This window comes from Physeter macrocephalus, chromosome 9, assembly GCF_002837175.3.
Source record: "Physeter macrocephalus isolate SW-GA chromosome 9, ASM283717v5, whole genome shotgun sequence".
Classification (NCBI taxonomy): Eukaryota; Metazoa; Chordata; class Mammalia; order Artiodactyla; family Physeteridae; genus Physeter; species Physeter macrocephalus.
The window spans coordinates 81,700,147-81,727,139 of record NC_041222.1 but is presented as its reverse complement, the minus strand read 5'-3'; the positions used below and the strand labels follow the sequence as shown (position 1 = coordinate 81,727,139).

Genomic DNA, 26,993 nt, shown 5'->3' with positions numbered 1-26,993 from the left:
GTTCTGTTGGTTTCTGTGTACAGGTAATGCTGGAAGTAGTTTCTGTGATATTTTATGGGGTTAATTATGAATGCTATGTTTTGGATGGTGGATATTTTTGGTAATACTAAATTTTTATTTTAATTAAATCTCATTTTTGTAAGCGCTTGCCGAAAGGATACTTAGAATGAGTTGTTATGACAGCTGTTCTTGATTTTTTCCCCCCCAGGTTACTTTAGTTATTTCTAGGCATTTCTTTGCTTAGTGGACAGGCATATATCTCACTTACTGTGTTTGGTAAGAGGGAAATCTCATGAAATGCCAACCTGAACTTTGGGAACAGGGGAGTTCTTTTGTATCCTATTAAAAAAAATTTTTTTTTAAATATTCTGATTCCCTTTGATTTTCAGGTTCCTCAACCAAGGCCATTTACCAAAAGAACAAATCTGAATGGCCCCATATACTTACTATTTTCAATTGAAAATTTTCTGACTTTATCCTCTTCATCTTTTATTCAGCTCCTTTAATTCTTAGTATCATTTATATTCTAGAGGAGCAATTCTCTTAAGAGTCCCTTATTCACCAGTCAGTTCAGAGATTTGGTCCCATTGTCTTTGAGTCTGAAAAGCTGAGGAAGCTAGGCAGGGTAAATTCATTCTAATTGCATAATATCGCATATTGATTTCATTTCTCAGGTAGTTTACTTTTATACCATTAAAATTTGGTCGACAGTGCACTTTTCACAAAAGAAAAAACATCTTGTTCCTGATGTCAGTGATATTTGTTGTTCCTTCAAGTTCTAATTGGACAGTAAAATTACTTTCTTGGCACTGCTATGCAATTTATGACATTGATCTTTTTATACCCAATCCGTAATGCTATAATATCATTATAGATTATGAATTCTGCAAAGTCCTCTAGTTTAGGACCATCTCAGCTGAATCATTCTCTGCATTTTGCTCATTTATCCTCATTTGTATTCGTATGAATTGTGCTGTGGAATTTATTCAACAAATATTTATTGAGCAACTACTTTGAACAAGGCAGTGGGCCAAGTATTACTGAGGAAGGGAGGAGGGGATATGAAGATTTAATAACAACATGCTCATTATCACTGAAAGATTGAGAAGGCATACACTCTTAAGTCATCATCTCAATGAAGACAGGCAGTGAAGGAATCAGTCATTATGTAATTTTGCTCTCTTAATTTAAACAGTGTCAGTTTGAGAGAAATTTGTGATGGAAATGTTACTTGATAATTCCTACACAAAGTGAATTATTTTTTTCAATATGTGGTCAAAATGATCTGTCTTATGGTGTCTTGTGTGTTTGTGTGTGTGTGTGTGTGTGTGTATGTTTTAACCTTTAAAAGAAATGAGAAAAAGCTTCATTTTGGTATATAACTAAGCATATATATGTATGATATGAATATATGCATATAGTTAATAATATCCTGAAAACTATATCTCTACTAACACAGAGCCAAAGTGAAAGGTCTGAATTCCAATTAATTCTGTATCACTAATTTGAATGTCAAAGTATCCCACAGGACATAACTTAAAATGAGATACTTTGTTTTATTTTTAAGAATACCTTATTTATTGGTAAGAAGTAATTATAGAGCACCTTTTAAGTTGAGTATTGCTTCTTAAATTGGAGGCACTAAAGATGGCTAAATATTTTAAGAACTATATTTGGTATGTGTGACTTTTAAACTGAAAAGCATTCTGATTTTCACATTCTTTTATAGGTGCTGAGGAAGAATTGCTTTGACACGAATGTGTAGCAGAATTAACATTATGGTTTTACATTTTTGGGAGCTGTTCTCAATCTGCTCTTAGAATTTTTTTATTGTACTGCTGTCATTAGATAGCTTTTTGGAAGCACCTAATACATGAAACAAGCATCTTAACATTCATTTATTTCCTTTTTGATAGTGTACTGTCAAAAAAGCTTAGAATTTAGCTAGCAAACACAACTGAGGTTGGGATTTTAACTCCACTATTATATTCTAATTTTAAACTATTGTGACTAAAAGGGCTTGAAGTAAAAATCCACTCAGGATATGTTTGAGTGCGTATTATAGTCTCATCCTTGCAATGGGTGCTGCAAGAGCTGCGATAGAGATTTCATAGTCGACCCCAGGTCTCTGGGAAGTGACACTAGTGCACGGAACTGGGTGATATTTATATATCTTCTGTATCACATAGAGGAACTTATCTGTGAATGTCATGGACACTCAAAGATAGATGCCTCTGAATGAATGTGATCCTTGGAAAGGAGGCTTGAGCTATGTTTTAAAAGATTCTCGTATTTTCCACTGCAGAACCAGCAGGAACTGTTCTTAATCACAGTAACACACAGTAGTCTCTACTTTCTCCTTCCTCCTGACAATACCATTGCTACTACTGTGATGGCATTTGTATGTGTGTAGGGTGATTGCTGGGATTGGGGATAGAATCTATCCCAGCATGGGATACCCCCACTCCCTGACCTGTCCTGCTCTTGTATTCAGCAGTTAACCTGAATTAAATAATAACTTTGCTCCAAAATGGAAAAATACTTTATTTAGTGAAATCTCTCTTACTCAAGAGGGCAGGAAAAGGAAGATAAACCTTAAAACATTCTTTATTTAATAGGACCTATTCAGATTATTTTGAATAAATACATTTTTAGAGGCTAAATTTGTGGATTCAGAAGACAATCATTTCCAGGTACAGTGCTAAAGGAATTTATTTTTTCTTGTGGAACACTTTTGCGAATTTCCAAAATAAAAATATTGGCTATTCCAAAGGCTAAGCAATAAACTTGGATTTTTAAAAAAATCCATGCTTTGGATTAAGGACTGTATTTTAAAATGATTTCAGAACACAAGTATTATTCTAATATGGAGATTTATGAAAAGGATTAATAAATTTTGTTTTATGCCACAAAAGCAATTTTTAAATAATGCCAATTTCTTTTGTGTACCTTTTACACACCCCATTTAACATAACCATATGCAGTGCTACTTTGTTGTAATTATATTGTCTTCAAAACATTTTACTAAGAATAAATAGGCATATATAAAACTGCAGTCAATGTCTTGTTTTGGATTCCCCCAGAACAGACTGAATCAAGGATTCCAAGGCAAGTACTTTCTTTAGGAGATGGTCCCAGGCAAATCTCAAAGTGAAGTAGGTAAGTGAGAGGATCAGGAGGTGCAGGCCATAGACCACTCATTAGCAAGCAAGTTACTTACTGTGGTAGCTGTAGTTTGATCCCACAGGGGAAATCTGGGAGCCAGTGTAGAACAAGTGAGGATGGAAGGGGGCTGGGATATTTGTACACTAGTAACTCAGAGGGTGAGTGATAATTTTGAAGTGCTGCGAGGGCAGCCCAAATGGGCTCTGCAGGTGGGAGAAAGTCCTGAAAGAAATGTTGGTATAATTGGAATGTGTGCTGAGAAGGGGAGGGTGGGGAGCGGTGACTCCTGCAGTCGGTCATAGTATGGTTAAATTTTTTCTGTGTGCTCTTAGTGTTTTTTTAGCTATTTAGCCCTCAACCATTATCCCAAGTTGAGTGTGTTATTGTCACTGTGCTGTGTCCTGGTGAGGCAATTTTGATAGCAAATGTTGGGAAAAGGCACACATGTGACAGGGCGGGCTTGTTAGAAAGAACCAATGGGAGAGTACTAAGCTGGATGTTTATGATGTGAGCTTAATGAACCATTTGCAAGGAATTGTTTAAGGAAACTAGGTAAAGATCTGTGTGCAGTTAAGGATAGTTGGAAGTTCTTTGATTTTTATGAAAGGCTTTATAAAGATCACTGTAGCTTGGAGATTTAACTAACAGTTGTGATTAGCATCTAGAAGAATTATGGCCAGAGACAATCCTGACTTCAGTGAATGTGAAGTGACTGGAAGGAGCTGAGCCATTGCCAATGTAAAATGCCAGGACTGATCTCCTTGGACACTATGGATTCCGTGCAAGTACCGTTTCCAAGAACTCCTCACCCCCAGCTAAATGGAGTTTATGCATACATGTGAAGTCAGCCACCTTATGTCATTTATTTCCAATAAGGCCAGATAACAAGCATTAGGTACTCTTGTGAGTAGTTCAAGATAAATAAATCTACTGATTTAATTGCTCAAGAGTTTATAATCAATGTATCATATGTGTGTACAAAGTGTTACACAAAGTAGGGAAATAACAGTTTACCTTGTGTAAGTAAGAGTTATTTTCCTGCCTTTTGGATGTTTTTCCCATATTATTAAAGCTTTGCATAGTCCCTTTTCATTTTTCTTTGGAAACAATAATTCAGTCTGTTTAACAGAGGGGGAAAATAGTCATACTGCTAATCTTGTGAGAGGTAGACTTTAACAATGCTGAAGCTTTCACAGGGGATAAAGATTCAGTAATAAAAGCCTTGACTTTGGAGAAATTAGAAATAGTTTTTCATCATTTTCCTAAATATGAGTGGGCAGCTTTTAGAACTTATTAGAAAAACTAGTGCTGATGATGTTTCCTGCCCTATAACCCTGTTCCATGTTCTTGAGGTGCATTCCTGATCCTGGATTCCTGACACATTTATCATTGGTCCATGCAAGCCCCTTTATTAGGCTTTCTGTTTTTGAAATATGGCCCACTAAACAACACTCAGTATACTCTTCAACTAGAGTTGCTTGATTTTCTTTTATGTGTTTTCTTTTCTTTATTTTTTGAATAGATAATACATGCACATGGTTCACAATTTAAAAGATAAAAAAGAGTAAACAGCACAGATTAAGACTCCCACTTTCACCTGTCACCTAGCTGCCTATTTCCCCTCTTCAGAATCAATTGACAAAGCTGACCTCTTGTGTCTTACCAGAGGTTTTCTATGTATTTACAAATATATGTATATATGTATATACAGATGTCTGTGTGTTGTATCCTCTCATGCAAATTATGGTCCATTATTCCCACTGATCTCTACCTTGCTTCTTTTCACTGCTCTTAGGTTGCTCATTGAGCCCAGAATTGGAATGAAGTGAGCTGGAGGATCCTAGTGGGCCATGCTTTCAAGATGCTCTAGATTAAGATGTGATGATAATAGCCTCTGGGTTAGTCAGTGTATGCTCCATGCTAAGGCCCATGCTAAAACCTGTGTCTGTCCTCCACCTCCAAATAAAGTTTCTAAGATATAGGTGCTCATTATATGTTAAAAAGACAACACATAAAGAAAAGAAAAAGATCAGTGATGCTACTAGCAAGGGTGTTCTCTCTATCAGTTAGTTTAGGCTTGGTTATACTGTCATAGCAAGCCCCCTCCGAATCTCAGCAGTTTAAAATAAAGATTTAATTCTTGTTTCTGTTTCACAGCCACTGTGGATTGGCAGGGGTTTCTGCTTCCTGTAGTTGTTTGGGAACCTAGGCTTATAAGTAGCAATGGTCTCTAATATTGCTGGTCCCTGTGCCAGAGGGGAAAAGAATGCTGTGGAGGGTCTTGATCAACAATTAAATGCTCATTTTCATCATAGTTCATTGGCCAGAATTAACCATGTGGTCCCACCCAACCACAGAGGGGCAGGAATGTGCCTGTTAGGTGAACAGCATTAATGAGTACCACAGTTAGCCTTTTAGATTGTTCAGTGTATATTTGTATACATAGATATCTATAGAGAGATATATTTTTATATCAATAAGATAAACACTAAGTAATTTTATCATTACTTTTTTCCACTTCCTATGTTAGAGTAGAATCTTTCCTTGTCCTAAGTATGTGTCTAAATATGTATCTCTTTTGGATGCATATTATTCTTTTATATGCCTACATAATAATGTATTTCCTTGTGGCTTCTCTTCTGAGGAAAATGTATATTAATTTCCATAAAATTGGTAGAAATATTTACAGGTTGTAGACCCTCCCCAGCCAAGCATTGGATTCCTATCATGGTCTCTAGGTTGTAAATATAAGTGCTATTTAGAATAACCTCTCTTCATCACCTTTGTCCCCTCATAAAGTACCATTTTATAATTTTTTAAACTTGATATTTTGTTTTTTTGTTTTGTATTGTTTTTTGTTTTTGGCCATGCTGCAAGGCTTGTGGGATCTTAGTTCCCTGACCAGGGATTGAACCCGGACCCTTGGCAGTGAAAGCCTGGAGTCCTAACCACTGGACCACCAGGAATTCCCATAAACTTGATATTTTGTATAGGTAAATACAGTTGTCCCTCAGTATCCATGGGGGATTGGTTCCAGGAGCCCTGTGTATATTATTAGGGAAATTATTATCTGTGATGATTTACAAATGTGTATTCCATTTGTCATTTGCCTTTTGATTATCTTATAGTTGTGGTTGTGATGTGTGTTTGCCATGCAAAGTTTGTAGGTGAACCTGCTAATCATTCCTCTATGGCTTCTGGATTTTAAGTCATAGTTGAACTCAACAAAGCTATTAAGGAATTCTCATATGTTTAATTTCTTCTGCCCTGGCCTGTATGCTGTTGTTCTTAAGCGTTTTACTCACACATATCATATATTATAAACCCCACAATATTGGGTTGGCCAAAAAGTTCGTTCAGGTTTTTCCATAACATGCTACCAAAAACCCGAACGAACTTTTTGGCCAGCCCAATATATTATTACTTTTGTTAAAACAATCATCTTTTAAAGAGATATAATTGAGAAAAATCTTATATATTTACCCATGTAGTTACCATTGCTAGTGCCCTTCATTCCTTTGTGTAGATCCAGAGTTCCAAAAGGTATCATTTTCCTTCTGCCTGAAGGATGGTGTTTGTTTTGTTTTGTTTTTGAACATTTCTTATAGTCGGGTCTCTTTTACCTTTTTTGTAAAAAAGGTAAAAAACATTTTGAGTGTTTAAAAAGGTCTTCATTTTTGAAACGTTCTTGCTTATTATTGAATTCAAGTTTGGCATTTTTCTTTTTTCTTTCTGTACTTGTAAAGACATTGTTCTGTTGTCTTATCACTTACATTGGTTCCTACAAGAAATCTGATATCCTTATCTTTGTTTCTCTGTATGTAATATGTACTTTTTCCTCTGGCTGCTTTTAAGATTTTCTTTTTCTCACTGGTTTTGAGAATTTGATTATGGCATATTTTTCTTCACCTTGTGCTCAGGACTTGAATTTCTTGGAGCTGTGGGTTTAAAGAGTTTATCAATTCAGGAAATTTTCAACCATTATTTCTTAAAATTTTTTTTCTGCTCATTCCGCCTCCTTAATATACAATTACCTTTATATTAGGCCATTTTAAGTTGTCCAAGAGCTCACAGATGGTCTTTTCAGTTTTTTTGGATTTTTTTTTTCTCTCACTCACTTTCATTTGGATAGGTTTACTGCTATGCCTTCAAATTTACTAATATTTTCTTCTATTTTCTTATCAGCCATTAATCAAATCCAATGTATTTTCCATCTCAGATTGTAGTTTTCATTTTTAGAAAAGCTTGATTTGGGCGTTTTTTTATATCTTCCATGTCTACATTTTTTTTTTACTCTATTTAAAAAATAATAGCCCTTTGGGATGTAATTCACATACCATATAATCCACCCATTTAAAGTGTACATTTCAGTGGCTTATTTTTTTGTAATAGTACATTTTATGTAGTATTGAAATACTAAATATTAAAATAATAGTATTTTGGGGGGGATAAATAGTATATTTACAGAGTTGTGCAACTATCCTCATAATCTAATTTTAGAACGTTTTCATTATCTAAGAAAGAAACCTTGGGCTTCCCTAGTGGCACAGTGGTTGAGAGTCTGCCTGCCGATGCAGGGGACATGGGTTCGTGCCCCGGTCTGGGAAGATCCCACATGCCGCGGAGCGGCTGGACCCGTGAGCCATGGCTGCTGAGCCTGTGCTCTGCAATGGGAGAGGCCACAACAGTGAGAGGCCCGCGTACAGCAAAAAAAAAAAAAAAAAAGAAAGAAACCTTGTACCTAATAGCAGTTACTCCCCATTCCCTTCACCTTCTCTTCCATCCCAGCCCTGGGCAACCACTAATCTACTTTCTGTCACTATAGATTTCCTATTTTGGACATTTCATATAAATGGGATTATACTATTATTGATATTTTGTGAGTAGTTTCTTTCACTTAGCATAATGTTTGAGGTTCATCCATGTTGTAACATGTATCATACTACATTCCTTTTTATGGCTGAATAATATTCCATTGTATGACTAGATCACATTAAACTTATATGTGTGTATATATAACTTTATGTGGACATATATTTTCATCTACTGACTGAACAAATGAATGCAGTTATGATAACTTTTAATGTTTTTATCTGCTAATTCTAACTTGTGCATCAGTTCTGAGTCTATTTTGATTCACTATGATTTGATTCACTATTTCATTATGAAGAGTAGTCTCTTCATAATGGGTCATGCTTTTCTGCTTCCTTGCATGCCTGGCAATCTTTGAATGTTGAATTTTACCTTAGTGGATGCTGGATATTTTTGTATTTTTATAAATCTTCTTTTTGTTTTGGGATGTTTTGTTCAAGGATGCAGTTAAGTTACTAGTTTCATACTTTCAGTTCTTGCTTTTATGATTTATTAGGTGGGCCTGGATCAGTATTCAGTTGAGGACTAATTATTCATTATTGAGGCAAGACCTTCCCGAGTCTTATCCAATGCCCTGTAACTTGGGAGTTTTCACAAAATGGCCTGGAAAACAAGTGCTCTCCCAGCCTGTGTGAATGCCAGACACTGTTTGCTGTAATCCTTTCAGATGGGCTCCAGTGGTTTCCTAACATGCGTGTTCTGTACACTCAAATACTTGAGAGTTTTTACAAATCTCCAGGGTTCCCTCTCTGTGCAGCTTCCTTCTCTTTGGTACTCTGTACTATGAACATTTGCTGCTTGGTTTCCCTGGATTCAGCTTCATCTCAACATGGAGTCTGCTGGGTTCTGCCTTGGTTTACCCTCTCTGTGCAGTGGCTGTAAGCTGGGGTAATTTCAGGACTCGCCTTTTTTTGTTTACTGTGTCTTGGGGATCACTGTCCTCCATTGCCTGATATCCAGAGTCCTGAAAACCATTATTTAATGTATTTTGTCTGTTTAAAAAAATTTTTTTTTTAGGAGGAATGGTAAATCTGGTCCCTGTTATTCTATCTTGGCTAGCAGTGGAAATCATGTGTTTTCTTATATATTTTATGTTTCATTTTCTTACATTTAAATATTTTCTCCATTTGAAATTTATTCTGCTGTGAGGTCATGGGACCACTTTTATTTACTTTTTCAGATGGCTACCTAATACCATTTATTTATTCGACATCTGGTTTGATTTATCATCTTTATCAAGCATTAAGTTCCTGTATATGGCTGGGTCTGTTTCAGAACTTCTGTTGTATATATGTCTGTCAGACTCTAGGAACACTCTATATTAGTAATGGAGTAATAATCTGGTAGTGCTAGCTCCTTCTTAGAACTCATTAAAAAAATATTTTTCCTCCAGCTATTCCTGTTTGTTTATTCTTGCATATTTTTCCATATGAATTTTAGGATCAACTTGTCTATTCCATAAACAAACAAAAAATCCTGCTAGTTACTTACATGAATTAACCTGGAGAAAAATAATCTTTAGGATGATGGCTCTTCTGTCCACAAACATGGTATATCTTGTTGTTTGCTCAAGTCTTCTTTTCGGCAGCTCATTTAATGCGTTAAGATTTCATACCATACAATGTCTTACACTTTACTTGTTAAACTTTTTCTTAGGTACTTTAATCTTTGTTGTTACTATTATGAATGTGATCTTTTTTCTCTTCTGTTTATTTTGCATATTAACAATTCTCTGAACAATTAGCTGAACTCTTTTTGGAAAATATTTTAATTTTATTTAACTTTGACTCCACAGTGCCTACCAAAGGGTTTGAAAAGTAGAAGTGGCAGTTCAGTGTTTAGATGTTAGAATAAAGACTGAGGAGTTACTGTAACTATATTAATACTACATTTACAATGTAGATGATTATGTCATGGCTTTGTTTTTAATTATTAAAGTTTAGGGATTGGTCATTTTTATCTTGTTGCTATTTTCTTATTTGCCCCTTGTAAATAAGACTCTATTAATATCCTTGTTTAGCTACCTGTTTTTGAACTATGTAGAGTAAGTTAGTATGGCTAATAGTGATTGTATTTAGTGAATAGATTTTTTTATTTGATAAGTGAGTAGGAATTTGCTTGAGAAGCCAAATGGTCTTTTAAAAACTTCGGGTTGGACTTCCCTGGTGCGCAGTGGTTAATAATCTGCCTGCCAGTGCAGGGGACACAGGTTCAAGCCCTGGTCTGGGAAGATCCCACATGCCACGGAGCTACTGAGCCCACGCACCACAACTACTGAAACCCGCGCGCCTAGAGCCCGTGCTCTGCAACAAGAGAAGCCACTGCATGAGAAGCCTGCACACTGCAACAAAGAGTAGCCCCTGCTCGCTGCAACTAGAGAAAGCCAGCGTGCATCAACGAAGACCCAACGCAGCCAAAAATAAATGAATAAATAAATTAATAAAAACAAACAAGCTCTGTGGAGCTAAAACATAAAAAAAAAAACTTAGGGTTTTATGCTGCTGTAAGAAATTAAAGCAAAGACACAAATAAATGGAAAGACATTCCATGTTTGTGGATTGCAAGACTTAATATTGTTAAAATGTCCATAGTGCCCAAAGCAATCTACAGATTCAATCAATCCCTATCAAAGTCCCAATGGCATAGTTGTAGAAATTGAAAAAACATCCTGAAATTCATATAGGAAGACAAAGCTAAGACCTCACACTTCTGATTTCAAAACATACGACAAAGCTACAGTAATCAGTAAAACAGTGTGGTACTCACCAATAAAAAAGGCAAAAATTTTAAAAACTCCCCATACCAAGTGTTGGGGAGGATGTGGAGCATTTAGAACTCTCATATCCTGCCATAAGGAGTGTGAAATGATACAACCACCATGGAAACCAGTTTGTCAGTTGCTTAGAAAGCTAAACATACATGTCCCAGTGATCCCACTCTTATGTATTTACCAAAGGGAAAAGATAACACATATTCACACAGACTTATACATGAATGTTCAAAGCAGCTTTCTTTGTAATAGGCAAAAATTGGAAACCACATAAATGTCCATGACCAGGTGAAGGTATTATCAAATTTTCATATATCCACACAATGGAATAATACTGTTCAGCAATATAAAGGAAAGAATTATTGATAAATGCAGCAAACCATATGGACCTTGAAATCATTAGGTGGAGTGAAAGAACACTGGTAAAAAGACAAACATACTCTTTTTTTTTTATTGGAGTATACTTGCTTTAAAATGTTGTGTTAATTTTTGCTGTACAGTGAAGTGGATCAGCTATATGTGTACCTAAATCCCTTCACTCTTGGATCTCCCTCCCACCCCCCTCCCTCCAAACCATGTAGGTCGTCACAGAGCACCAAGCTGGGACTCCTGTGCTTTATAGCATGTTCCCGCTAGCTATCTGTTTTATGCATGGTAGTGTATATATGTCAATCCTGATCTCCCAATTCGTCCCACCCTCCCCTTCCCCCACTGTGTCCACATATCTGTTCTCTACGTCTGTGTCTCTATTCCTGTCCTGCAAAGAGATTCATCTGTACCAGTTTTCTAGATTCCACATATATGCATTAATATATAATATTTGTTTTTCTCTTTCTGGCTTACTTTTCTCTGTGTGACAGACTCTAGGTCCATCCACATCTATAGCGATTACCCAGTTTCATTCCTTTTTATGGTTGAGTAATATTCCATTGTGTATATATATACCATATCTTCTTTATCCATTCATCTGTCGATGGACACTTAGGTTGCTTCCATGTCCTGGCTATTGTAAATAGAGCTGCAATGAACATTGTGGTACATTACTCTTTTTGAATTATAGTTTTCTCAGGGTATATGCCCAGTAGTGCAATTGCTTGGTCATATGGTAGTTCTATTTGTCATTTTTTAAGGAACCTCCATACTATTCTCCAGAGTGGCTGTATCAATTTATGTTCCCACCAACAGTAAGGAAGGGTTCCCAGTACAAAAGCATTCTCCAGCATTTATTGTTTGTGGACTTTTTGATGGTGGCCATTCTGACCCAGTGTGAGGTGACACCTCATTGTAGTTTTGATTTGCATTTCTCTAATAATTTAGTGATGTTGAGCATCTTTTCATGTGCCTCTTGGCCATCCATACGTCTTCTTTGAAAAATGTCTATTCAGGTCTTCCAGCCATTTTTTAATTGGGTTGTTTGTTTTTTTGCTGTTGAGCTACATGAGCTGTTTGCATATTTTGGAAATTAATCCGTTGTCCATTGCTTCGTTTGCAGATATTTTCTCCCATTCTGAGAGTTGTCTTTTTGTCTTGTTCATGGTTTCCTTTGTTGTGCAAAAGCGTTTTAAGTTTAATTAGGTCCCATTTGTTTGTTTTTATTTTCATTACTTTAGAAGGTGGGTCAAAAAAGATCTTGCTGTGGTTTATGTCAGGAGTGTTTTTCCTATGTTTTCCTCTAAGAGTTTTATAGTGTCTGGTATTACATTTAGGTCTTTAATCCATTTTGAGTTTATTATTGTGTATGGTATTAGTGTTCTAATTTCATCCTTTTATATGTAGCTGTCCAGTTTTCCCAGCACCACTTATTGAAGAGGCTGCCTTCTCTCCATTGTATGTCCTTGCCTCCTTTGTCATAAATTAGGTGACCATATGTGCGTGGGTTTATCTCTGGGTTTCTATCCTGTACTGTTGAGCTTTATTTCTGTTTTTGTGCCAGTACCATACTGTCTTGATTACTGTAGCTTTGTTGTATAGCTTAATGTGGGGGAGCCTGATTCCTCTAGCTCCGTTTTTATTTTTCAAAATTGCTTTGGTTTTCTTGGTCTTTTGTGTTTCCATACAAATTGTAAAATTTTCTGTTCGAATTCTGTGAAGAATGCCATTGGTAATTTGATAGGGGTTGCATTGAATCTGTAGATTGCTTTGGGTAGTATAGTCATTTTCACAATATTGATTCTTCCAATCCAAGAATATGGTATATCTCTCCATCTGTGTCATCTTTGAGTTCTTTTATCACTGTCTTGTAGTTTTCTAAGTACAAGTCTTTTAACTCCTTAGGTAGGTTTATTCCTAGGTATTTTATTCTTTTTGCTGCAATGGTGAATGGGATTGTTTCCCTAATTTATCTTTCTGATCTTTTGTTGTTAGTGAATAGGAATGCAAGAGAATTCTGTGCATTAATTTTGTAACCTGCAACTTTACCACATTCATTGATTACCTATAGTAGTTTTCTGGTGGCATCTTTAGGATTCTCTATGTATATATAGTATCATGTCATCTGTGAACAGGGACAGTTTTACTTCTTCTTTCCAGTTTGTATTCCTTTTATTTCTTTTTCTTCTCTGATTGCTGTGGCTAAAACTTCCAAAACTATGTTAAATAATAGTGGTGAGAGTGGGTAACCTTGTCTTGTTCCTGATCTTAGTGGAAATGCTTTCAGTTTTTCACCATTGAGAATGATATTTACTGTGGGTTTGTCATATATGGCCTTTATTATGTTGAGGTAGGTTCCCTTTTTGCCTACTTTCTGGCTAGTTTTTTTTTTTTTTTTATCGTAAATGGGTGTTGAATTTTGTCAAAATTTTTTCAGCATCTCTTGAGATGATCATATGGTTTTTATTCCTTAATTTGTTAATATCATCTATCACATTGATTGATTTGTGTATGTTGAAGAATCCTTGTATTCCTGGGATAAATCCCACTTGATCATGGCGTATGATCCTTTTAATGTATCGTTGGATTCTGTTTGCTAATATTTTGTTGAGGATTTTTGCATCTATGTTCATCAGTGATATTGGTCTGCAATTTCCTTTTTTTGTGATACCTTTGTCTGGTTTTGGTATCAGGGTGATGGTGGCCTCGTAGAACAAATTTGCGGTTGTTCTTCCCTCTGCAATTTTTGGGAAGATTTTGAGAAGGATGGGTGTTAGCTCTTCTCTAAATGTTTGATAGAATTCACCTGTGAAGCCATCTGGTCCTGGACTTTTGTTTGCTGGAAGATTTTTAATTACAGTTTCAATTTCATTACTTGCGATAGGTCTGTTTATATTTTCTAATTCTTCCTGGTTCAGTCTGGGAAAATCTTACCTTTCCAAGAATTTGTCCATTTCTTCAAGGTTGTCCATTTTATTGGCATATAGTTGTTTGTAGTAGTCTCTTATGATGCTTTGTATTTCTGCAGTATCAGTTGTTACTTCTCCTTTTTCATTTCTAATTCTATTGATTTGAGTCTTCTCCCTTTTTTTCTTGATAAGTCTGGCTAAAGGAATGCAAGAGAATTCTGTGCATTAATTTTGTAACCTGCAACTTTACCACATTCATTGATTACCTATAGTAGTTTTCTGGTGGCATCTTTAGGATTCTCTATGTATATATAGTATCATGTCATCTGTGAACAGGGACAGTTTTACTTCTTCTTTCCAGTTTGTATTCCTTTTATTTCTTTTTCTTCTCTGATTGCTGTGGCTAAAACTTCCAAAACTATGTTAAATAATAGTGGTGAGAGTGGGTAACCTTGTCTTGTTCCTGATCTTAGTGGAAATGCTTTCAGTTTTTCACCATTGAGAATGATATTTACTGTGGGTTTGTCATATATGGCCTTTATTATGTTGAGGTAGGTTCCCTTTTTGCCTACTTTCTGGCTAGTTTTTTTTTTTTTTTTATCGTAAATGGGTGTTGAATTTTGTCAAAATTTTTTCAGCATCTCTTGAGATGATCATATGGTTTTTATTCCTTAATTTGTTAATATCATCTATCACATTGATTGATTTGTGTATGTTGAAGAATCCTTGTATTCCTGGGATAAACCCCACTTGATCATGGTGTATGATCCTTTTAATGCAATTTCCTTTTTTTGTGATACCTTTGTCTGGTTTTGGTATCAGGGTGATGGTGGCCTCGTAGAACAAATTTGCGGTTGTTCTTCCCTCTGCAATTTTTGGGAAGATTTTGAGAAGGATGGGTGTTAGCTCTTCTCTAAATGTTTGATAGAATTCACCTGTGAAGCCATCTGGTCCTGGACTTTTGTTTGCTGGAAGATTTTTAATTACAGTTTCAATTTCATTACTTGCGATAGGTCTGTTTATATTTTCTAATTCTTCCTGGTTCAGTCTGGGAAAATCTTACCTTTCCAAGAATTTGTCCATTTCTTCAAGGTTGTCCATTTTATTGGCATATAGTTGTTTGTAGTAGTCTCTTATGATGCTTTGTATTTCTGCAGTATCAGTTGTGATTTCTCCTTTTTCATTTCTAATTTTATTGATTTGCATCCTCCCTGTTTTTCTTGATTAGTCTGGCTAAAGGTTTGTCAATTTTGTTTATGTTCTCAAGAACCAACTTTTAGTTTTATTAATCTTTCTATTTTTTTTCTTTGTTTCTGTTTCATTTATTTCTTCTCTGATTTTTATGATTTCTTTCCTTCTACTGACTTTGGGTTTTCTTTGTTCTTTTTTGTTTTCGTTCGTCGTGTTTTTATTGTCATTTGTTTCTGTGTATTTTTTTCCCTTCTGATTTCTTCAGTGATCTCTTGGTTATTTAGTAGTGCACTGTTTAGCCTCCATGTATTTGTGTTTTTTACAGATTTTTTTCCCCGCAATTGAAAAAAATCTAATCTAACCTCACAGTGCTGTGGTCAGAAAAGATGCTTGATACAATTTCAGTTTTCTTAAATTTTCCGAGGCTTGATTTGTGACCCAAGTTGTGATCTCCCCTGGAGAATGTTCTGTGTGCACTTTAGAAGAAAATGTATTCTGCCACTTTCGAGTGGAATGTCCTATCAATATCAATTAAGTCCATCTGGTCTAATGTGTCATTTGAAGCTTGTGTTTCCTTATTTATTTTCATTTTGGATGATCTGTCCATTGGTGAAGGTGGGGTGTTGAAGTCCCCTACTATTTCTGTGTTACTGTCGATTTCCCCTTTTATGGCTGTTAGCATTTGCCTTCTGTCTTGAGATGCTCCTATGTTGGGTGCATAAATATTTATAATTGTTATAACTTTTTCCTGGATTGATCCCTTGATCATTATGTAGTGTCCTTCCTTATCTCTTGTAACAGTCTTTATTTTAAAGTCTATTTTTTCTGATATGAGTATTGCTACTCCAGCTTTTGATTTCCATTTGAATGGAATATCTTTTTCCATCCTTTCACTTTCAGTCTGTATGTGTCCCTAGGTCTCAAGTGGGTCTCTTGTAGACAGTATATACATGGGTCTTGTTTTTGCATCCATTCAGCCAGTCTGTGTCTTTTGGTTGGAGCATTATTCCATTTACATTCAAGGTTATTATCGATATGTATGTTGCTATTACCATTTTCTTAATTGTTTTGGGTTTGTTTTTGTAGGTCTTTTTCTTCTTTTGTGTTTCCTGCCTAGAGAAGTTCCTTTAGCATTTGTTGTAAAGCTGGTTTGGTGGTGCTGAATTGTCTCTTAGCTTTTGCTTGTCTGTAAAACTTTTGATTTCTCCTTCGAATCTGAAAGAGATCCTTGCTAGGGAGAGTAACCTTGGTTGTAGGTTTTTCTCTTTCATCACTTTAAGTATATCCTGCCACTCCCTTCTGGATGCTCTACGCTTCCTGGACTTGGGTTGCTATTTCCTTTCCCATGTTAGGGAAGTTTTCCACTATAATCTCTTCAAATATTTTCTCAGACCCTTTCTTTTTCTCTCCTTCTTCTGGGACCCCTATAATTTGAATGTTGGTGCATTTAGTGTTTTTCCAGAGGTCTCTGAGATTGTCTTCATTTCTTTTCATTCTTTTTCTTTTATTCTGCTCTTCGGCAGTTATTTCCACCATTCTGTCTTCCAGCCTACTTATTCGTTCTTCTGCCTTAGTTATTCTGTTATTGATTCCTTCTCGTGTATTTTTCATTTCAGTTATTGTGTTGTTCATCTCTGTTTGTTTGTTCTTTTGTTTTCTAGATCTTTGTTAAACATTTCTTGTATTTTCTTGATCTGTGCCTGCATTCTATTTCCGAGATTCTGGCTCATCTTTAGTATCCTTACTCTGAATTCTTTTTCAGGTAGGTTGCCTACTTCCTCTTCATTTATTTGGTTATGAAAGTTTTTACCTTGCTCCTTTATCTGTGACAAATTTTTTTTGTCATCTCTTTTTTTTTTTTTTTTTTTTGATGGTTTGGATTGTTTTCTTGTCTTACTGGACAGGAACAGTTTGGCCTGAGGCTTCCAGCACTGGAGTTTGTACACTGTTGGGTAGAGGTGGGTCTTGGTTCCGAGATGAGGACCTTCGGGAGACCTTACTCTGATGAATATTCCCTGGGGTCTGAGGTTCTCTGTTTTTCCAGTGGTTTGGACTTGGAACTCCCACCACAGGAGCTCAGGCCTGACCCCCAGCTCGTAAAACAAGATGCTGCAAGCTGTGCAGGGCTGCAAAAAGAAAAGAAAAAAAGGAGCAGAGCAATAACAAGAGTAAAAAATAAATAAGATTAGAAAACTAACAGATATGTTAGAAAAAAATAAAAATATAGGTGAAACAACAACTAGAAGGTAAAACAGAAGCACAATAGCAAAAAAGAGGAAAACAAAAAAAGGCGGAAAAGGGCTTGGCTGTGGGGGGGTGGGGCTTAGGCAGGGGTGGGGTTTAGGTGGGGGCGGGGCCTATACTTAGGACCCACAGGGCTGGAAAAAGCCCTGGGGTGGTGGTGGGGTTGGGGCTTAGGCCCAGCGGGGCAGGAGGGGCCCAGGAGTACTTCTGGCCTTGGAGGGTGGAGGACCAGGCCTGGGACACAAGCAGGCTCCCCCGGCCTGAGTTGGTAGGGGAAATGCTAGCCATGCTCTCCCCTGATCCTCTGATCCTGGAGGGCCCTTCCCAGTCTGCCTCTCCTCTTATCCCCCACCTCCCTCCTACACCCCTGGGACCAATGAAGCTGGAGGGGGCCCCAAGGTTGGAGGACCAAGCCCAGGGGCTCATCAGGTTTCCCAGGGCTTGACTGGGCAGGGGAAATGCTAGCCGCATTCCCCCTTGATCCTCTGAGCCCTCTAGGGTCCCTCCAGGCATGGGAACCCCTCCTCTCTCCCAGCCACCCCTCAGGGGTGCTGGTCCTGTCTGGCCCCCACTTCTCCTTCCCTCTCCTCTCCACCACGTCCTTCCCGGTCACTTGGGGGTTCCTCCCGTCTCCTTGGGCATCGAGGTTCCCCACCAGCATCTGGCAGGTGCCCTAGTTGTGGGGAGACACGAACTCCACCAAGAAGTACATACTCTTAAGATTCCATTTATATAAAATTCTAAAAATCTTCAAACTGTTCTGAAGTGGCAAAATATAAATAAGTGGTTGCCTGGGAATGGAAATGGTAGGAGGGATGGATTACAAAGGAGCAAGAAGAAACTTGGTAATAAAAATATCTGTCTTGATTTATTGTGTATATGTATGTCAAAGTTGATTTTAAATATGTGCACTTTGTTGTACATAAATTATATCTCAATAAAGCTATTTTAAAAAGTAAAAACAAACGAACAAAAAAACCAAACTAGTATTATACTAGTATTTAAGCTAGTATTAAATACTAGTAAGTATTATACTAGTATTTAAGCTAGTATCATACTAGCTTAAAGACAGACATAGACCAATGGAACAGAATAGAGCCCAGAAATAAACCGTCATGGGTATGGTCAAATGCTTTTTAACAAAGGTGCCAAAGTTACACAATAGGGAAAGAATAGTCTCTTCAACACTGGTGATGGCGAAACTGGATATTCACATGCAGAAGAATGAAGTTGGACTCTTACCTTACATCATATACAAAAATTAACTCAGAATTAATTAAAGACCTAAAGTTAAGACCAAAAACTATAAAACTCCTAGAAGAAGACATGGGGGAAAAGCTTCATGACATTGGACTTGGCAGTGATTTCTTGGATATGGTACCAAAGCACAGGCAACAAAAGCAAAAATAGACAAATGAGACTATATCAAACTTAAAAACTTCTGCTCATCAAAGGACAGAATCAATAGAGTGAAAGGCATCCTATGGAATTGGAAAAATATTTGCAAACCACGTATTCGATAAATGAGTTAATATGAGGGGTTAAATATCCAGAATATATAAATAACTCCTACAAGTCAACAACAGAAAAATAAACAGTCCAATGGGAGGGAGACGCAAAAGGGAGGGGGTTCGGGGATATATGGGTATGTATAGTTTATTCACTTTGTTATACAGCAGAAACTAACACACCATTGTAAAGCAATAAAGATGTTAAAAAAAAAAAGTGGGCAAAACTTGAATAGACATTTCTCCACAGAAGATATACAAATGGCCAACAGATTGTATTGGGAAGATATTTCCCAGTGTTCCCTCCTGTGTTGTCTCCTTTACTTTCATATAGAACACTTCACTTCTGGCCTTTCTGGTTTTCCCCACACCAAGCAAATCTGTGGCACCGGCTGGGTGTTCTACAATTTAATTCTGACATTATCTAGCTGGAGATAGTGTCAGATCTCACAGGTTAATGCTCAGTCCGACAAGACTACCCACCCCACCTTCAGATGCCAGTTGAAAATCCATGTTGTTACCTGTGCTTTGACCAATCAGCTGTAAATCAGAGGTTCCCACGATCCTGCCTCATGTTTGATTAATTTGCTAGAGTGGCTCGCAGAACTTAGGAAATAGTTTACTTACTCTTTGCCAGTTTATTATAAAAGGATGTAACATAGGATATAGACAAATATCCACATGGAAGAGATGCAGAAGGCAGGTATGTGGGAAGGGGCACAGAGCTTTTTCACCCTTTCTGGGCCCATCACTCTCCCATCACCTCTGTGTTCACCAATCTGGAAGCTCCCTGAACCCCATACTATTAGGATTTTTATGTAGGCTTCCTGACTTAGGCATGATCAATTATCAATTTCATTTCCAGCCCTTCTCTCTTCTAGAGAATTTGGAGCAGGGCCGAAACTTCAAACTTCTAATATGGTTTGGTCTTTCTGGGGACCATACACATCCTGGAGCCCACCAGAGTCACCTCATTAGAACAAGAGACTCTCCTGCTACCCAGGAAATTCTAAGGGATTTGGTATCTTGGTGTCAGGAACCAGGGTCAGAGACCAAATATTAGAATCAAAGACACTCCTAGTGTTCTTATCACTTAGGAAATCGCAGGGGTTTTAGGAACTCTGTGCCAAAAACTGGTGGCAGATATATATAATATATATATCTGTGTATATCTAAATATACACACACATATATTGATATAATTTTTTTAAGATCTCACACAAGCATATGAAAAAAATGCTCAACATCACTATTACTAGGGAAATGCAAATCAAAACCACCATAAGGTATCTCATACCTGTTGGGATGGCCACTATCAAAACCAAAAAGCCTCCAACACATGCACAAAGTAACAAGTGTTGGCAAGGATGTGGAAAAATTGGAACCCGCCTGTACTGTTGATGGAAATGGAAAATGGTGCAGCTGCTATGGAAATGGGTATAGAGGTTTCTTAAAAAATTAAAAATAGAACTTCCATATGATTCAGCAGTCCCACTTCTGGGTATTTATCCAAAAGAAGTGAAAACAGGCTCTTGAAGAGATAGTTGCACTCATGTTCATTGCAACATTTTTCACAATAGCCAAGAGGTGGAATGTCTATTGACAGATGAATGGATAAAGAAAATGTGGTATATATGTAGAGTAGAATATTATTCAGTCTTAAAGAAAAAAAGAGCAACCCTGTCCTATGCTACAATGTGGATGAACCTTGAGGACATTATGCTAAGTGAAATAAGCCAGTCACAAAAAAACAAATAATGTATGATTCTAATTATGACATATCTAAAGTAGCCAGTTGCCTGGAAACAAAATAAATGGTGGTGGTAATGAAAATATCTATCTTGATTGGGGGGAGTTTCAGTTTTTCAAATGAAAAATTCTAGAGATCTGTTGCACAACAAGGTATATATATATATATATATATATATATATATATATATATATATAGGTAACACTACACTCAAAAATGGTTAAGATGATAAATTTTATGCTGTGATCAAAAGATCACAAAAGGAATTTATGGTTATAAAAAACTCAGTTTCACATCTACTTCTATTTCATACTAATCTTAGTATTGTTATTTGTGTAGGTATTTCTTCCTGAATTTATTAAGCTCTTGGAGATCAAGAATCCAGATTTCAGAGAATGTTTTACCTGTATTTTAAGCAAATAAATGCATCTGAAAATTATAAGGGTTACTCTTAGGAATGGAACAGAATATTTGAAATTAGAATTGTTTAGGAAAATTTAGGATGTGTGATTAAGCATAAGGAGAATGCTTGCACATATCCATTCGATTTAAACAAAAACGATAAAGTATACTTACCAGTTGTAAATTTTATCAGAATATTTAGTACTTTGTGATTTAAAAAAAATATTAATTAAGTTATTTGCTGCGCCAGGTATTAGCTGTGGCGTGTGGGATCTTTTAGTTGTGACGTGCAGGCTCTTAGTTGTGGCATGTGGTATCTAGTTACCTGACCAGGGATCAAACCCAGGCCCCCTGCATTGGGAGCGTGGAGTCTTATCCACTTTGCCGCCAAGGAAGTCCCAGTACTTTATGATTTTTTTCAACAGGAAGATTTCACTCTTGTTTTAAAAGAAAAGGGCCAAACAGCTGATACAGCTTTCTTACTGTTGCCACTCCTCAGTTACTCCCCTTAAAGTGTACTGAGAGTCAAACAACTTTGAATCTCCTGTCCAGGGATGAAGGATAGACCAAGATAAGGAAGGATCGTGAAAGGTAACTGGCTGGGATTATTAACTCATCTTTCCATTTAAGAATACTAGCTGCTAATGCTTTATTTAAACTGTCTGCACTGTGGTGGTAGATCTTGTCCTGGTTGGAAGTAGCTGTTGTTTTACCACACGTATTATCAGGGAAGTAGGGTACCCAGGTTGAGGGGAAGACAGTCTTGAAAGACTCCATTCCCCATCCCTCCTTTACTCTCCAGAAGAGTATATTTTCAATTATAAACGAACACCAAGATGTTCTAAAAACCCAAGTAAATAATGATAAAGTAAAAATTTCCTTCACCATCCCCCAATCCCAGTGCCATCTCCATAAGCAGTTTGGTAGGGGTATTGTTTCAGTTGCTTTTCTGTTTATTTTCATACAAATAAATTTGCCTGCGGCTTAGATTTGTTTTATCATTTTTACATGTATCTGTTGAACAACTAGTTTTTTTAAAAAATAATTTGTCTTTGTATTACTGTGGAAATATTTCATATTGATCTATCTCATTTCATATTGATCTATCTCATTTAAGTCATGGTATGACTGCCACAGTTTCATGTAATTATTCCTCTATTGCTAACAGTTAGTTCAATTTACTTTTACTGCAGACAGTGCTACAGTAAACATCCTTACAGCTTCTTGTCATATGCTACTTTTTCCTTGAGGTAGATGTGAAGAAGGGGGACTGGCTGGGTCAAGGGATACATGCATAACAGATTCTGCCAGCTTGCTCTCCAGAACACCTCTACCAATTTTCAGTCCCATCTTCCTTGTATAAAGGTAACAATTTCCCCACAACCTTTCCCTAACTGATAGCACTGTTAAATTTTTTTCCAATTTGATGGTGTGAAATACAATGTCATTGTTTTATACTTTTTATTTTTCTGTTTACTAGTTATTTTAAACATCTCACCTTTTTTTGTCATTTCTATTTTTCTGACTTACTTTTTCTATACCTGACTCAATATTCTATGGGACTGTTTGCAATTTTAAGATATTTCATAGGAATTTAAAAATATTTGCATAATATGTATATTTTTTGTTATATAAGTTACAGATATTTTCTCCCAGTCAATTGCTTTTCTAAAATAACTTTTATTTTTTTAATTTAATTTTTATTTTTATACTGGAGTATAGTTGATTTGCAGCATTGTGTTTCAGGTGTACAGCAGTGATTCCAGTATACATGTACATATATCCATTCTTTTTCAGATTCTTTTCCCATATAGGTTATTACAGGATATTGCATAGAGTTCCCTGTGCTATACAGTAGGTCCTTGTTGATTATCTATTTTATATATAGTAGTGTATATATGTTAATCCCAAATGCCTAATTTATCCCTCCCCCCCACCTTTCCCCTTTGGTAACCATAAATTTGTTTTTGAAGTCTGTGGGTCTGTTTCTGTTTTGTAAATAAGTTCATTTGTATCATATTTTTAGATTCCACCTATAAGTGATATCATATGATATTTGTCTTTCTTTGACTTACTCCACTTAGTATGATAATCTCTAGGTCCATCCATGTTGCTGCAAATGGCATTATTTCATTCTTCTTATGGCTGAGTAATCCATTGTATATATGTGCCATATCTTTTTTATCAACTCCTCTGTTGATGCACATTTAGGTTGCTCCCATGTCTTGGCTATTGTAAATAGTGCTGCAATGAACATTGGGGTGCATGTATCTTTTTGAATTACGGTTTTCTCCAGGTATATGCCCAGGAGTGGAATTGCTGGACCATATGGCAGTTCTATATTTAATTTTTTAAGGAATCTCCATACTGTTCTCCAGAGTGGCTCTATCAGTTTACATTCCCGCCAAGAATGCATGAGGGCTCCCTTTTCTCCACACCCTCTCCAGCATTTATTGTTTGTAGATTTTTTGATGATGGCCATTCTGACTGGTGTGAGGTGATACCTCATTGTAGTTTTGATTTGCATTTCTCTAATAGTTAGCAATGTTGAGCACCTTTTCATGTGCCTCTGGCCATCTGTATGTCTTCTTTGGAGAAATTTCTGTTTAGGTCTTCTGCCCATTTTTTGATTGTAGTTTTTTTGGGGGGGGTTGGGGGAGGATATTGAGCTGCATGAGCTGTTTGTATATTTTGGAGATTAATCCCATGTCAGTTCCTTCATTTGCAAATATTTTCTCCCATTCTGAGGGTTTTCTTTTCGTCTTGTTTATGGTTTCCTTTGCTGTGCAAACGCTTTTAAGTTTAACTAGGTCCCATTTGTTTAGTTTTGTTCTCATTATCATTACTGTAGGAGGTGGATCCAAAAAGATATTTCTGCAATTTATGTTAGAGAGTGTTCTGCCTATGTTTTCGTCTAAGAGTTTTCAGTCTTACATTTCGGTTTTTAATCCATTTTGAGTTTATTTTTGAATATGGTGTTAGAAAATGTTCTAATGTCATTCTCTTACATGTAGCTGTCCCATTTTCCTGGCACCACTTATTGAAGAGACTGTCTTTTCTCCATTGTATATTCTTTGATCCTTTGTTGTACATTAATTGACCATAGGTGCTTGGGTTTATTTCTGGGCTTTCTATCCTGTTCCATTGATCTACTTTTCTGTTTTTGTGCCAGTACCATACTGTTTTGATGACTGTAGCTTTGTAGTATAGTCTGAAGTCAGGGAGCCTGATTCCTCCAGCTCCGTTTTTCTTTCTCAAGATTACTTTGGCTAGTCAGGGGTCTTCTGTATTTCCATACAAATTTAAAAAGTTTTTGTTCTAGTTCTGTGAAAAATGCCATTGGTAATTTGATAGGGACTGCATTGAATCTGTAGATTGCCTTGCGTCATATAGTCATTTTGACAATATTGATACTTCCAATCCAAGAAAATGGTATATCTTTCCATCTGTGTCATCTTCGATTTCTTTCATCGGCGTCTTATAGTTTTCAGAGTACAGGTTTTTTGCCTCCTTAGGTAGGTTTATTCCTAAATATTTTAGTCTTTTTTATGTGATGGTAAATGGGATTGTTTCCCTAATATCTCTTTCTGAGCTTTCGTTGTTAGTGTATAGAAATGTGAGGGATATCTGTGTATTAATTTTGTATTCTGCAACTTTACCAAATTCATTGATGAGTTCTAGTAGTTTTCTGATACCATCTTCAGGATTTTCTATTTATAGCATCTTATCTGCGAATAGAGACAGTTTTACTTTTTCTTTTCCAATTTTGATTCCTTTTATTTCTTTTTTTTCTTGATTGCCATGGTTGGGACTTCCAGAACTGTGTGGAATAAAAGTGGCAAGAGTGGGCTTCCTGATCTTAGAGGAAATGCTTTCAGCTATACACTGTTGAGTATGATGTTAGCTGAGGGTTTGTCATATATGACCTTTATTATGTTGAGGTAGGTTCCCTTTATGCCTACTTTCTGGAGAGTTTTTATCATAAATGGATGTTGAGTTTTATCAGAAGCTTTTTCTGCATCTCTTGAGATGATCATATAGTTTTTATTCTTCAGTTTGTTAATGTAGTATATCTCACTGATTGATTTGTGGGTATTGAAAAATTCTTTTTTTAAAAAAATTATTATTTATTTATTTTTGGCTGCATTGAGTCTTCGTTGCTGCGCGTGGACTTTCTCTAGTTGCAGCGAGTGGGGCTACTCTTCGTTGCAGTGCATGGGCTTCTCATTGTGGTGGCTTCTTTTATTGCTGAGCACAGGCTCTAGGTGTGCGGGCTTCAGTAGTTGTGGCACGTGGGCTCAGTAGTTGTGGCTTGTGGGCTCTAGAGTGCAGGCTCAGTAGCTGTGGGGCACAGGCCTAGTTGCTCTGCGGCATGTGTGATCTCTCCAGACCAGGGCTCAAACCTGTGTCCCCTGCATTGGCAGGCAGATTCTTAACCACTGCGCCACCAGTGAAGTCCTTGAAAATTCTTACATTTTTGGGATAAATCCCACTTGATGATGGTGTATGATCCTTTTAATGTATTGTTGGATTTGGTTTGCTAGTATTTTGTTAAGGAGTTTTGCATCTATGCTTATCAGTGATACTGGCCTGTAATTTTCTTTTTTTTTTTGTATCTTTTTCTGGTTTTGGTATCAGGGTGATGGTGGCCTCATAGAATGAGCTTGGGAGTTTTCCTTCCTCTGCAATTTTTGGGAACAGTTTCAGAAGGATAGGTGTTAACTCTTCTCTAAATGTTTGATAGAAATCACTTGTGAAGCCATCTGGTCCTGGATTTTTGTTTGTTGGAAGTTTCTTAATCACAGTTTCAATTTCAGTACTTGTGATTGGTCTCTTTGTATTTTCTGTTTCTTCCTGGTTCAGTCTTAGAAGATTGTACCTTTCTAAGAATTTGTCCTTTTCCTTCTAGGTTAAATATCTTAGATTTGCAGAAACATTACAAAGATACTACAGAGTTTCTGTATATTCTTCACCCAGTTTTAGTTTCCTTGAATGTTATCATTTGTATTAGTTTGCTCAGGTCGCCATAATAAGATATACACGCTCATTGGCTTAAACAACAGAAATTTATTTTCTCACAATTCTTGAGGTTGGAATTCCAAGATCAAGGTGCCAGCAGGATTGGTTTCTGGTGAGACAGCTGCCTTCTTGCTGTGACCTCATGTGGCTTTTACGCTGTGCTATGCATTCCTGGTGTCTTTTCCTCTTCTTCTAAGGACACCAGTCCTATTGGATTAGGGCCCTGCCCTTATGATCTCATTTAACCTTAATTATCTCTTTAAAGGCCCTATCTCTAAATACAGGCACACTGAGGGCTAGGGCTTCAACATACGAATTTGTGGGGAGAGGGGGCACAGTTCGGTTCATAACATCATCCTGCATTACCATGTGGCATTAAGAAACCAACACTGGTTGGTATGTTACTGTTACATAAACTCCAGACTTTATTCATGTTTCCCCAGTTTTCCCATTAATGTCCTTTTTCTATTGCAGCATTCGATGTAGGATACCACCTTGCATTTAGTTGTCATCTCCTTAGCCACCGCTAAGGTTCATGACAGTTTCTCAGTTGTGTTTTTCATGATATTGACAGTTTTGATGAGTATTGGTCAGGTATTTTGTAGAATGTCCCTCAAATTTTGTTTGATATTTTCTAATGACTAGACTGGATTTTTGGAATAAAATACCAGAGAGGAGAAGCGCCCTTCTTGTTGCATCACATCTGGGGGTACATGACATCCGCATAACATCACTGATGAATTATGAACACTTGGTTAAAGTAGTGTTGGCCAGGTTTCTCCTTTGTAAAGTTA

At 36.7% G+C, this 26,993-nt stretch overlaps 1 protein-coding gene across 4 annotated transcripts in view; it reads left to right on the top strand.

Moving 5' to 3' along the window:
• Positions 1 to 26,993, top strand: part of CDC14B (cell division cycle 14B) — a 107,395-nt gene that overhangs the window by 7,893 nt on the left and 72,509 nt on the right. The window lies entirely within an intron of this gene.